A 12,971-nucleotide genomic window follows, 5' to 3' on the forward strand; every position below is an offset into this window, starting at 1 on the left:
GACATGGCCTTAAATTTCTGACATTCCTCAAAACCATTTTTCCCTAATCTCCCAAAAGAGCTGTCATTTTTTCTAGATGTATCAAAGTTCCCAAATTTTCCATTTCAAAACTTTCTTGTCTTCTGACCCAGTGTATCCAAAGAGCTAAACAATAGTTATCTGTCTATTCACATTTTCTTTTAAAAATCCTACAGCTCTCGGAGTTATTCGGATCATTATGTATTATTTGTCCAGTCTCTGCAGGACTTGATTCTTCCCTGATTCTCTTTTATATCTGTGTAATAACTTCAGCTACCTACTTTCCCACACAAGTCCCCCTTTTCTCAAAACCTTAGAATGCCTTAAACTCCTACTTAACCATCTCTTGTTTTTTTTTAAAGATTTTATTTATTTATTTATCTTTAGAGGGGAAGGAGAGAGGGAGAGAAACATCAATGTATGGTTGCCTTTCGTGCATCCCCTGCTGGGAGTTGGCCTGCAGGGAACCAGCCTGCAACCCAGGCATGTGCCCTGACTGGGAATCGAACTGTGATCCTCTGGTTCACAGGCCCGCGCTCAATCCACTGAGCTACACCAGCCAGGGCCCATCTCTTGTTTTTAAGACTCCTTGATTACATGATGAAATAAGCATAGTCATTAAAAAATGCTCGGAAGAGTACCTATAGCAAAATGAGTGCTTAGTAAGTTACATGTAATAATATCAATAAGTGTTATTGGCCTCCTCTCCATTTTAATGCCTTTAAGAAGTGTTATTCTTTTAATTTTTTAGCTTACACTTTTATTTTGATTGTTAGTGTTATATAATATTTTGTTTTATTTTAATTCTAGTGTAAGGAAAATATGCAAAAACATAAAACAGAGAAAATACCAGAGCAACCTACCATATTCAAAACTGGTTTTAGAATAAATCATTTCAGAACTTCCTCCACCTCCACTGCCTGCTTCATCGGTGTTTTGAAACATGTGGCATATCTCCATCTACTAGTCTATTCGTCTGTACTTGGGCAATTATTCTAACTTAGACCAAATTAGTTTAAACGAATAAATCAAAAGCTGAGTTGTCCTACGTGAAAACCAGGTCTTCCATTTTTATTGTTAGGCATCCAAGCCTTAATGCCTGGAGCTTATGTGGATTGTAGAGTTCAAGATTCATTTCCTTGGATCCCTTCGGAGGAGGAGGCCATTCATTGGGAGGGTGAGGTCATTTCCACAGTTAATGGCAGAGAGATGAGTTTCTCACAACAGACACAAGACCTTAGGTGGAGCCTGAGGAGGCTCTTTCTTGGATTTCGCCACGCAGGAATTTTGGGTGGGTGGCAGTTCCCAAGTGAGGGGTGTCCAGAGGGCATCTATCTCCACATGGAGAGAGGCTGAGAGCTGAGCCCCTGCGGAACTGCACCAGTCTTTTGGAGCTAAAGAGTCTATGTGTGTATTAATCTGCTCGAGCTACATAAAAACTTTCCACAGGCCAAGTGGCTTAACAAGTAATTTCTCACAGTTCTGGAAGCCAACACCCAAGACCAAGGTACCAGAAGACTGAGTGTCTGTCTGGTGAGATCTTCCTGGCTTACTGATGGTCACCTTCCAGCTTGATCATGGTGTTTCCTCTGTGTGCGCACCTGTCGGGGGCGGGGGAGAGAGGAAGACAGAGCTCTTTGGCGTCTCTTTATATAAGGTTATTAATGCGCAGCCTTGGCGTATAGAGACAGCGCTCCAACCAACTAGCTGCCCAGTCAGGCAATGTTAGTTACCTTTGAAAGAAGCGAGCTGATGGGTACCTAAGCCCTCTCCGAGATATTTTTGCAATTCTTTTGTCTGTAATTATTTCAAAATAATAAATGTCTTACCAAAAGGAGAGCATGGCTGGGAGATAGGAGATGGAGATTTCAGTTCTTTTGTTTCTACTACCCAGGCAGCCACAGCCCTTGACCTTGATGCCCCCAGCCTAATTCCCTGTTAGATTAATATCATGGAATGTGAATATTTTAGTAATCACAACCAGTTTTGTGGGATCAATTTCAAGGGCAAAAAGAGCAAACTATTAAGCATGTACAGTGAAATCTGTTAAAATTTCAAGTTTTAATCTAACATTGACTCGACCCCATCTAATAATTTCTGCTTTAATTTGAACCCTAGTAAATAGTTGAAAGTAATACAAAAACAGAACCCCTTGAAATGAACACAGTTCCTAAGCAACATCATGTTCCATCAGTTTTCAGCTAGTGACTGCTGCAGTCATCAAATCAGATATCCCGAATCCTATACTTGCATTTTACTTTTTTAAAAATGAAATAATTGATTTTAATGAGTGGTTCCAAAGTTAGTCATTTGTAGCTTTTAAATTTCTCCCTGGTGTTTCTTTAGAGATCTAATCAGATCTAGTGCTCTTGAGTACAATTTTCAGGCAATACTCATATATTCACCTTTCAAGATTTATTTTTAAAATAATGGTACTGAATAAACAAGTTACAGAACAGAGTTATGTATAGCACATTTCTGTATAAAATATGTGTGCGTGGGTACACGTACGGTAGGCACTCAGATAGGCGTGAGCAAAGCAGGATGCTAGGCCAGGTACCGAAAGTCACCTGGGTGGAAAGTCCCAGTTACCTAGCAACAGGCACAACTGAGGAAACAAGAACCCACCCCCCCAGGGTAACCTTTCCTCCCCTAGCATATCGCTGGTCAGGCTGTTCAGACCCTCCCCTGACCTCCCTCCCCTGGCATGCTGCTAGTCCCGTAGTAGACCCCCTTGGGGGAAGAGCAAGGGATTGAGGAGTAGCCTCATGAGATTCCCGTAAAGACCCTTGCATGACCACTCCCTTAAGCATTAACCCCTAGGGATAACATCTAGGCCTCAGTTGTGTTTCATCTCCAGGCCCAGAAAAGCAGCAAAACCAGCAAGCAATGCCAAGGCTGACCTCAGGAAGAGTGACCCCCTGCCCTGGTGCCAACCAATTAGTGGAGACCATAACCCTGAAAGGACACACCTGGAAAGCAGATGAATATGCTATTGAGATCCTTTCCTGGCACCCTGCCCCCCCGCCCCCATAAAAATCCCTGCCCTTAAATGCCCTTAAAGGACCCAGTGCCTTTCCCCTCCCCCTTCCTACAGGTGTCTGTCCCTCCCCTCTCTCCTAAGCTCTAACAGACCTTCTTTTGCCTCTGTAACTTGTTTCTCAGGCCTATTTCTTCTACAGCTCACTTCTTCTACCTTCATGACTTTCTAAATAAACTTTCTTTTATAGTTGGGGTCTTGGCTCTGAATTCTTTCTTAGTCATAACTCAAGTACCAACATAGTTGAAACAAGGTCCGATATGACTCCACCGGTCTTACATCTGTTACCATTTCTGCTGCAGCCAGCACATGTACATTACATTTATTTTAATACATTCGTATAAAGAATCTGGAAGAATAGACTCCACGCTGTTAACAGTGGTTATATCTGCATGATTAATATTGCAGAAGACTCATTTTCTAAAGGGTATGTTTCCATAATATTTAATCAATAAAGATTAAACTATATTTGATGCCCTTCCCAATCACACTAGCTAACAATATATATATAGATCACATCCCTACCAACAGCACTACACACACACACAGGTACATATTAGCAGATCACTGTCCCTGTGATAGTAATGCAGAGGAAAGCTGAGATTACTGGGAAGAATCACAGGAACTGTCCTTCCTGCCTCTCACATGTTAATCTGGCCATACATCTCACTGCTGAGAGTCCATTATAGCCTCTTCCTTACCCTTTAACCTCTTCTTTGTCTGCCTAAGAACCCTGGGAATATAAAATAGCTTCCATCTCACCTCTAATCCTAGAAACTAGTACAAGTAGTCTGTGGTGTTTAACATTAGCTCTGTTTTACCCCTATGACACAGAGACTTTGTGGGATTTCCTCCTGGGTCTAGACTGGGGAAAGGATCCCAATCCCTGGGGCATTGCCAGGGCTAGAGATGCCTGTGGTGTGGGTATATTATGAGAGAGGAGGAGGGATCTGACTGCTAGCAGTCTGGCCAACACGCAGGAAGGGACTAAAAATGCTCTCCTTCTGAAGGCCACTGACGGTTTGAGCTCCCTTCTATGATATTTTCACCAGCGTAGATACTATAGAACTGAGACAAAAGCCAAGACACAATCATGAAGAAAAGCCATAGCCCTCTTTCTCTTGTGGGGGAGCCAAAGATCAGTTCTCCAGGGGTCGGCAGTGTTACGGTGAGAGGAACCCAACTCTGAAATGAACCCTGAGGACCACCATCACCCTTTCTACTGGAACACATGTCCATCACACTCACACAGACGTGTGTGTAGTCCCAGGGATTTCAAGAACCCAGTCAGTTTAAGAACCTTTAAATTGCTAAATTTCCTTGGAGAAAGTTAAAACTCAGAGGAAAAACAGGTAGTTCAGAGTCTTTAAGAAAATATGGGGGAAATTAAAATAGGGAAATTAATAACAAAATGAAAGCTGAGATTAGTAGGCTCAGTAAAATAGCAAAATCTCGTTGGACCAGATATTAAACAGAAAAATCATCTAGTAAAGCTGAATGTTTCCTCAAAAAAACCAAAAAAACAACAACAGAGAAACCCCAAGGGTCAGGATGAGGGTGAGAAGCTCCCCTACATTAAATAGGAAGGAGTGGAAAGAGGCTCAGAAGCTCAGCTGACTAGGCGAACACCCAAATTAAAACTACAAGAAGAAACTTAGCCAGCTTACCCAAGGGAACAGAGGGAGGTAGCAGATAATTGGGCTAAAATCGGGAAAATAAAAGCCAGAAATGACATGCCAATTGCAAGACACAAACAAAGGCTTGTACAAAGTTCTTTAAATACATAATGCATGAGAGATGATTACAGGGATGTTAGCCTTTCAAATTGTTTTTTTTTAAGTGGCAATAAAAATCTTCAACAACTTACAGCTATAAAGAAGTGTTCTTTGCAAAGTTCCTAGCAGTGAATAATAACAATAATACTAATGGTAGTAATAATCATAATAATACCGATATGTCATAAACATGAAACATACCCCTTAGGCATGAAAGTTTGTTTTCATTCATCTATTCAGTCAACACCAACTTTTGGAGCAGTTTAGTGGACATCTTAAATTAGTAAATCCACATAAAGCACTCATAAAAAATTAGCTATTAATATTCTTTTTCTTATCAATGATTCTCTTTGCCCAGCATTCATTCCCCCTGCTGTGGAACGGAAATTCCTTTTCTCCCTTTAGAAATCACTCTCATCCTACTCTCAGTCCACATGCATAGAAGAACCGCTCTTGGTTTCTGGAAGGTTCCTGACCCAGGCTAAGGAGTGCCTCACTCTTCAGGTGTCCAATGCAGAAGTTTCATGGCAGGTAGAACCCACCTGGACTGAGAGATCAAGGAAGATTTCCTCAATGGAAAGACACTTGTTCTGAAAGGTGAAGACTAAAAAAGGGGTTCATCTCATGTAAGAGATGACACTAAAAAAATCTTTTACCTATACAAAACCCTTGAACAAAATTTTCACTCTATATATCCATATTTTGCCATGTATAATGTGTGCTTTCCCGACCAAATTTTTGAGGGAAAAACAACAATGCACATTATACATGGGTAGGACTAATTCTGTTTCTACATAAATATTTTTAATTCTTTGATTTATACCTATGTATTAAAAGTATAACTCTAGAAAGCAATAGCAATATCCATATGCAAAATAATAGCCTGGAGTATGAGAGTAGGGATTTTTATAAATAGAAATAAATGAATAAATAAATAATGGAATTAAAAAATTAAAACAAAAGATTTTTTCCTGGAAGTCTGAGCCAGCAACATGGGTGCACATTATACACAGAAAAATACAGTATTATACAAAAGGAAACTTTTGAATTGACTAATAGAACAGGCAATACCAGGAATACACAGTCAGGGCACACGCTGCATAAAAATCAAGGCATCTATAGATTTTTAAAATGTAAAATATATTAATTTTTGTAAAGAATGAGAAATTACACATGAGGAGGTGGCTAAAGAAATATCAAAGTGTTCATAAGTAAGTGCACACTGTCATCTGTCATTCCAGGGATGGGTACCCTGGGTAATGAACAGTGTTGGCACAGTTTAGATGGTCGGATGTTGCTCTGCTGCAGGGTTGAGGTGCAGGGTGTTCTGAGGACAGAAAATTACTTTTGTGCTCTTATTAGAGTCATGTAAGTTTTTAGGAATCAATGTTTTTCATCTAAAAATCTGAATTGTAATGAGACGATCTCTCAGAGCCCTTGAAATAATTAAATTCTATGACGTGTCTCGGTTCTAGTTTGCCAAGTTTAATTTTGACATATGAAGGTATTTTTCAGACACCTATCAAGTGCTCACTTTTCTGAGTTCATTATTTTCCAGGGGCTTTTACAATGATTGCTCACTACTTGTAGGATTGTAGCCCATCTAGAGAACTTGACTTTTAAAGAAAGATAGAAGCTAAAGGCTATGTTTCCCATTGCAGAGCATAGAATGTTGGCACAACGTGATGCTTTTAAAAATCAAACAATGTTCCCAAAGCTCTTCACAGAAGTGTATCTCAATTGGGAAGTGCTATAAAAGTAAATTAAAGGCAAGGGTATTAGTACAAAATAATGACTCGTTTCAAAACAAACATACCACCAGATGGGCAGGGTCTTTTTCAAAGAAGTCTTCATTCCAAATATGTGCTCAGCCATACCAGAAGTATTTTTTGAAACTATATTTTTGAATTGCCTTTAGAGACGTAGCCTGTACTTTCAACTACTCTTAATAGTAATACAATTGTCTTTTGGTTGATTTTGGAAAACAGTAAAAAGGCACTTAGCTCCAAATCAGGTGGGTAACGTGAGCATCCACCTTTGGATTCCACCCTGATCAGAAACATAACCAGGAAGTTCTGTTGCCTTGTGCTCAGAATGGCCCTCGGGCATTTCCCAAGGGGATCTAAAGAAAGGAAACTTTTATCTTGAGAAGAAGTGTGTCTTCTACTAGGGTGACTACTCCCATACATACTCCGGGCCAACCGACAAAGATCATTTTTCATTACCTATTATATCAAATTGAATATATATGGAATTAAAATGGGGGGCCCTTCAATAATTCTCTGTAAGCTCATCATTTCAAAATATTTTGGAGCCTCTAACATGAGCCATGCCCTGTATACAACAGGCACTCAAAGAATAAGCGTTAAGTGATAACCAGAAATCAGTGCAAAAACAAATAAGGACGAGAGCTCGTCCTTGAGTCTTCACCCCTATCATGGCACCCAGCAAAGAAGCATTTGGCACAAGGCAGTGTCAACAGGATGAAAGTTCAGGACCACAGTGATGGGGCTTTGGGGAAATTAAATGTAATTTCCTAACAACATTTTGAAAAATTAATGGGCTCTAACTAAGTATATTCCATCCATTCTACAAGAAAAGTTTCCTACATTATATTTGAAGTAAGATGTTTACAATAATTCTACAACTTCATATTATCTTTAAACCCTAAACCAGCCCTGGCTGGTGTAGCTCAGTGAATAGAGCGCGGGCTGCAAACCAAAGGGTCGCTGGTTCAATTCCCAGTCAGGGCATGTGTCTGGGTTGCAGGCCAGGTCCCCAGTGGGAGCCATGTGAGAGGCAACCACACACTGATGTTTCTCTCCCTTTCTTTCTCCCTCCTTTCCCCTCTCTCTAAAAATAAATAAATAAAAGCTTTAAATAAATAAATAAGCTCCAAACCAAAGATCTGTAAAAATTTAAGAAATCTAACTATTTTCTATATGTTTACTGATACTAGTGGGTAATAAATGGTAACACGGTTAATTTTAGTTAAAAATTGTAACTCTTTACAATTATATTAATATTTAAATCTTACATTAGTTCACAATGCAATTTCACCCTTGGGAGAATTGCTATTTTGTCAATTTGTCATAAAAATTCAAAGAAACTCACCAGTTGCTAATTTTTTAATCATAGAAAGTAATCTATTTTAGTATCTTAGCTTTCCCAACTGACTTAGGAAGCACTCAAAGGATAACAGAAAGTTTCCTGAATGATTTTAAATGCTCAAGATGATTGGGGGAAAAAACTGATAATATACATTATAATTTTTCCAAAAAAATCTTTGTTTTTACAAAAAAATTAGAAAAAATACTAATATATGGGAGAAGACAAATGCAGACAATTACAATGATAATATTTTAGCATTACCAATGGTCTCTCACATATTTACTCCAGCAAATGTCTTTAATTTCCACTTAGGAGAATTTTAATACCCTCTAACAGAATTTACCTCTGGTCAGAGCCATCTAAATATGTTTCTCTAGACTTAACTTTGACTACTAATGTTGAAGCTAGCAATACTCTGAAGCAAATATGAGTACTAATAACTGGAATTTTTTTCCTAAAGCAAAGAAAAACACCCTTTACTTCACCCATTTTATAAAATGACCCAACTCAAAATTGCGACTATGTCAGCAAATTTACCCACCCAATTCTCTGTTAAAAGATTAGGGATATCCCATCTCAGGGCGCAAATTCTATAAGGGGACTTGTATTGCTCTCCTCATCTGGAATTGATTTAAGTCAGAAAAGATTTTATGAAACAAAAATTTTCATATTTTCTGGGTCAGCACAATCCCATTGAGAATAATAATCCCAGGGGAATGGACCAACTTTTCTACAAATCTAAATATGATCTTTGGGAAATAAATGGTTCTCTTTCAGTTGAGAGAGCCATATGTTTAAAAAAATTATTTCTAGAACAAAGACTGCGGCTGAGTTTAAGATTTTTATTTCTGCTATTTTTTATTGCTCTATGAACATGGAAATGATCTTGCACATTTCACGATTCACACCTGTTTGCCATGTCAAAGCAATCAGCAAGTGTTAGTTGCGACTACTTAGTGGGCCTATGGAAAATGGCCCTGGACTTTGCTAGATTTGAGGTCTACTTGAGCAGATAGCAGACACATGGGAAACATCAGCAAAACCTACAAATAAGTGCTCCTTTGTGGGGTTCAGACTGCAAGTTCTGATGAGGGGAAGGAGGCTGACCTGTGCAGTGAGCAAGGAAAGTGGGCTATGTAGACAGTGACAGATAAATGTCATCTGATGAAGCAGCATGTTCAGACCCAGGTCTGTCACTTGCAGAGTGATGGTTCGACTAGCTGTCTCATTGCTCTAAGCCTCTGAGTCCTCGGCTGCATAAAGGTCACCACGACAATTGCCTGCAGTGATACCTAACCAAATAACTGGCACACAGTTAGGAGCTATGATTTAGCCGGGAGATAAGACTTAATGGAAATTAAGACTGATGGGTAGGACTTTAAGATAAAGGGAGAGAAGATTTCAGGATAGGAAGTGACAGGTGAACAAACACAGATACAGAAATAAAGACACAGTTAAGAGATAAACACTACTGAAACTTCCAAGCTTCCTAGCAGCTTACAGTAAGATGGAGTTTTATAGAATGAATATGTCATGTACTTAACCACAGGAAGAATGCAGATGCCTACTCCTATTTTTCTAGAGATTCTGATTCAGTGGGTCTATGCAGAGACCTAGAAAATATGTATGTTAAAACACAGTCGGCCCTGGCTGGTGTAGCTCAGTGGATTGAGCTCGGGCCTGCGAACCACACGATCGCGGTTCGATTCCCAGTCAGGGCACATGCCTAGGTTGCAGGCCAGTTTCCAGCAGGGGACTCATGAGAGGACACCATACATTGATATTTCTCTCCTTCCCTCCCCCCTCTAAAGATAAATAAATAAAATATTTTTAAAAAACACATTCGATTTGACTATTTTGATCAATTTTGGAGTACAATAAGGCAATAAATTGATGTTATGCCTAGTATTCATAGCTCTCTAACTTTCTAACTATTCTGTGATTTTATGAAAGTACATTTTAACAGAAATTGTTAGGTGATAATTTAAAAAATTTAATAACTCAAGGCTGTATATTGTAGAGACAGCGCTTAGAGTAACTAAAAAGTAGGTAGAAAGCACAGAATCCCAGAATGACTGGTAGTGACATTAGGTAATACTCCTTCATTTCACAGACATGAACACTGAGACTCAAAGGAATTAAATGACAAGGTATTGCATTCGTTATAACAGTAGCTATAATATCAAAGGCGTTGGATGAAAAAATATCTAGCCTTTCATCTTTGTATAAGCAGCGTAAGGAATTCAATATCACTCAGAATGGAAGGGAAGTGAGTTGGACAATCAGAAAGCTGTGAGCCTCGAAATTTGTTAATACATGGCTTTTCTTCTGCTGGTGCACAGGTAAGGCCCTGAAGTCTATTAAAGCAAATAGAAACTGGTTTCACTCAGACTCTGCTGAAGGTGTGTCAAAGTAGCTGGGTCTCAGTGGGCAGAACAAGTGACCTTGCCGGGGACCATGAGATGCATGGGAAGTTGAGACCTTGGCCCACAGTAAGAAAGTGTCCATGACCTCACAAACCCCTCCCTCATAAAGTCAAAGTTGGACAGAATTTTTCTGCTGGGCATAGTTGGAGATAAATCTAGCCCTTCCAATAGCCCATGGTGTTTTAGCAGTTTGACGTCTAGATTAAAAAAACTTCCGTAATACTGAACATTCCATCCAATTAGTCAAGTTTGCTTTGGGCATTTGTACTTGGCCTGTGATTTTGCTTGGAACACTTACTCATCCAAGGTCAATTACCAACGCAAGTGTCTTTCGAATATCCTAAAACTTAATTCTGTTTCTACCCACTTTTGACTTACAACTACCTAAAATTAGAGTGTTCTGTTAACTGTTTAATTTATAGAATATATACATGCACAGGAATACTTGCTAGAGCCCTCCAAACATTGTCTTTTTTTAGGGTATGGCGAACTCTCTAGACTTGAGTCATAGTCTTATTCATCTCTGTAACTCGTGTGGTGCTTAGGAGTAATAAAGGCTGATTAAGATGTATTACATTGTACTTTTCCCTAAAATCTGGACTAATTTACTCCAGTTATATAAGTCAGAAATGCAGCAGTTACTCCTGACATCTATCTATTTCTCATACCTTACACCTAATTCATCGCTAATATTTACTCTCTAAATCTTTCCTCTCACCATTTCTACAGCAGCACCACTCCAGTTAAGTAGGATGCTGAGGCTTGGGGACATTTGTGTGTACCAACACCCATGACACCTCCTAGATGGTAAAGATTACTATTGACCAACTATCAAACTAAGGTTCTTATGTCTTGGCAGTAATCGGGTCTCAATGAGTCAGTTTTTCTTTGGGAAGTAGCAGAAGGGAGGGATCTTTTTGAAAAGAGGGGATTTCAGGAAAGGGCCGATATTACGGCAAAAAAGTTTAAAATAATGGAGTGAGTGAGAGTTTCTGAGAATGACCATGACTTGGCCATACTTGCTAGGGCCCTGAGACCAGATGCTGTGCTGCTGAAAACCTACCCTGAGCCACCAGCTGGGTTGCAAGGGGCCAAGCTGGGACATCAGGACTTGCTACCATGTCTGCAATCCTCAGGTTCTCTCCTGAGTCTCCCTGGCTCTTTCCAGCCCAGTCTTCTTCAACCTGATGGTCATTCACCCCTCTTCTCCAACTAGAAGAGAAGAAATCAAGGAAGAAAAACATCCAAGAGAAAAACATCAAAGAAAAAGATATATCTCTGTCAGTTTTTATCAGTGAAGAGAACAGGATCAATTCTCCCTTTTACGAGCTTTCCTCTCCTTGGTCGAGTTATCTTTCTTTTATTACATTGACTTACTATATTTAAGCCTCCCTTTTCCAAGGATTAGGTCCCTCCTGAAGTTACTCCGTCCCTTCATAGTTCTCAACCCTGGCTGTGCACCAGAAAGGCCTGGTGAGCTGTCTGCAAACACTGATGTCTCATCCAGTAAGTCTGCTGGGAGAGGGGTATGCAGCTCCGTACTTTTAAAAGTATCCTAGAGTCTAACCTCTATCTGGGGCTGCAAGTTACTGTTTTAGCATGTCAAGGGTCTCTTGAATATTTTATTGTACCCAGAATGGAGGAAAGGCTGGCAGAACAGAAAGAACCAAAAGGAGACAGCACAAATGGCTTTGGAAGAAAATAATACATAAGGAGAAAAGCTAAGAAGGTTCTGTTTAGACTCCCAGAGAGACTCCAACATGCAAAGCCTTCTTCATGAGTCAGGCCTGGCATGGAGGCTGGTTTGAGCCACATGGGACTGGATTTGGACTCTTCCAAGCCTTTGTCCACTGTATTTTAACCTTGAGGGTTTTGAAGAGTAAACTAAGCTTGAATCACATTCCAACTCCAGTGGAGGTTGGAGGGTGGTGGAGATTGGGTGGTTCTAATTTGGGAGTTTGGGCTCTGCAAGTCCAGATAGTTCTGGTCCATTCTGTTGTTCTGGTTTTTGAGCTGGGGTCACAGCCCAGCTGTTACCATAAAACAGTCAGTCAGAGCACTGTGGTCTCATCAGCCAAGATGGCACAGGGGCAGGTTTTTACAGAAGGTAAATGAAAAGCTAGCAAGATATTAGATAGAAAAAGAGCCTTTCCCCCATACCAGATTTGGGGTGGAACCAGGGGAAGACAGACACAGGTTCCATAGAAGTAAAAATGGTGCAGGGGGAAGCTCTGGCCCAAACAGGCCTGTCAGTCTAACCTGGGGAAAGAAGAGATTTGTTGGAAGGTGGGCCCACTCAAAGTGCACAAAAGTTTGGGAAGTCGATTGGTTATTTTGGACCAGAAAGCACCTGGTCCATCCCAAGCCAAAGCTAATATACTTCCAGAGGAACAAAGAGGCTCTCTCTTGCCCATCTGGTGATGCACTTGCCCATGCAATCATGAGCTCTTTCAGCTGGGAGCACATGATCACGTGGTCCTAGGAGCCTGAAATGGACAGCAGCCAGGAACAAGCTAAGCCACCTGGATGGAGACTCAGACTACTTAGCAGCCACCTGCAGGCTCCAGAGGACTGTACTTTAAAATGGAGCAGGAACTCTGG

The sequence above is a fragment of the Sturnira hondurensis genome, unplaced genomic scaffold, assembly GCF_014824575.4.
Source record: "Sturnira hondurensis isolate 20B ecotype Veracruz unplaced genomic scaffold, ASM1482457v3 Scaffold0020237, whole genome shotgun sequence".
NCBI lineage: Eukaryota > Metazoa > Chordata > Mammalia > Chiroptera > Phyllostomidae > Sturnira > Sturnira hondurensis.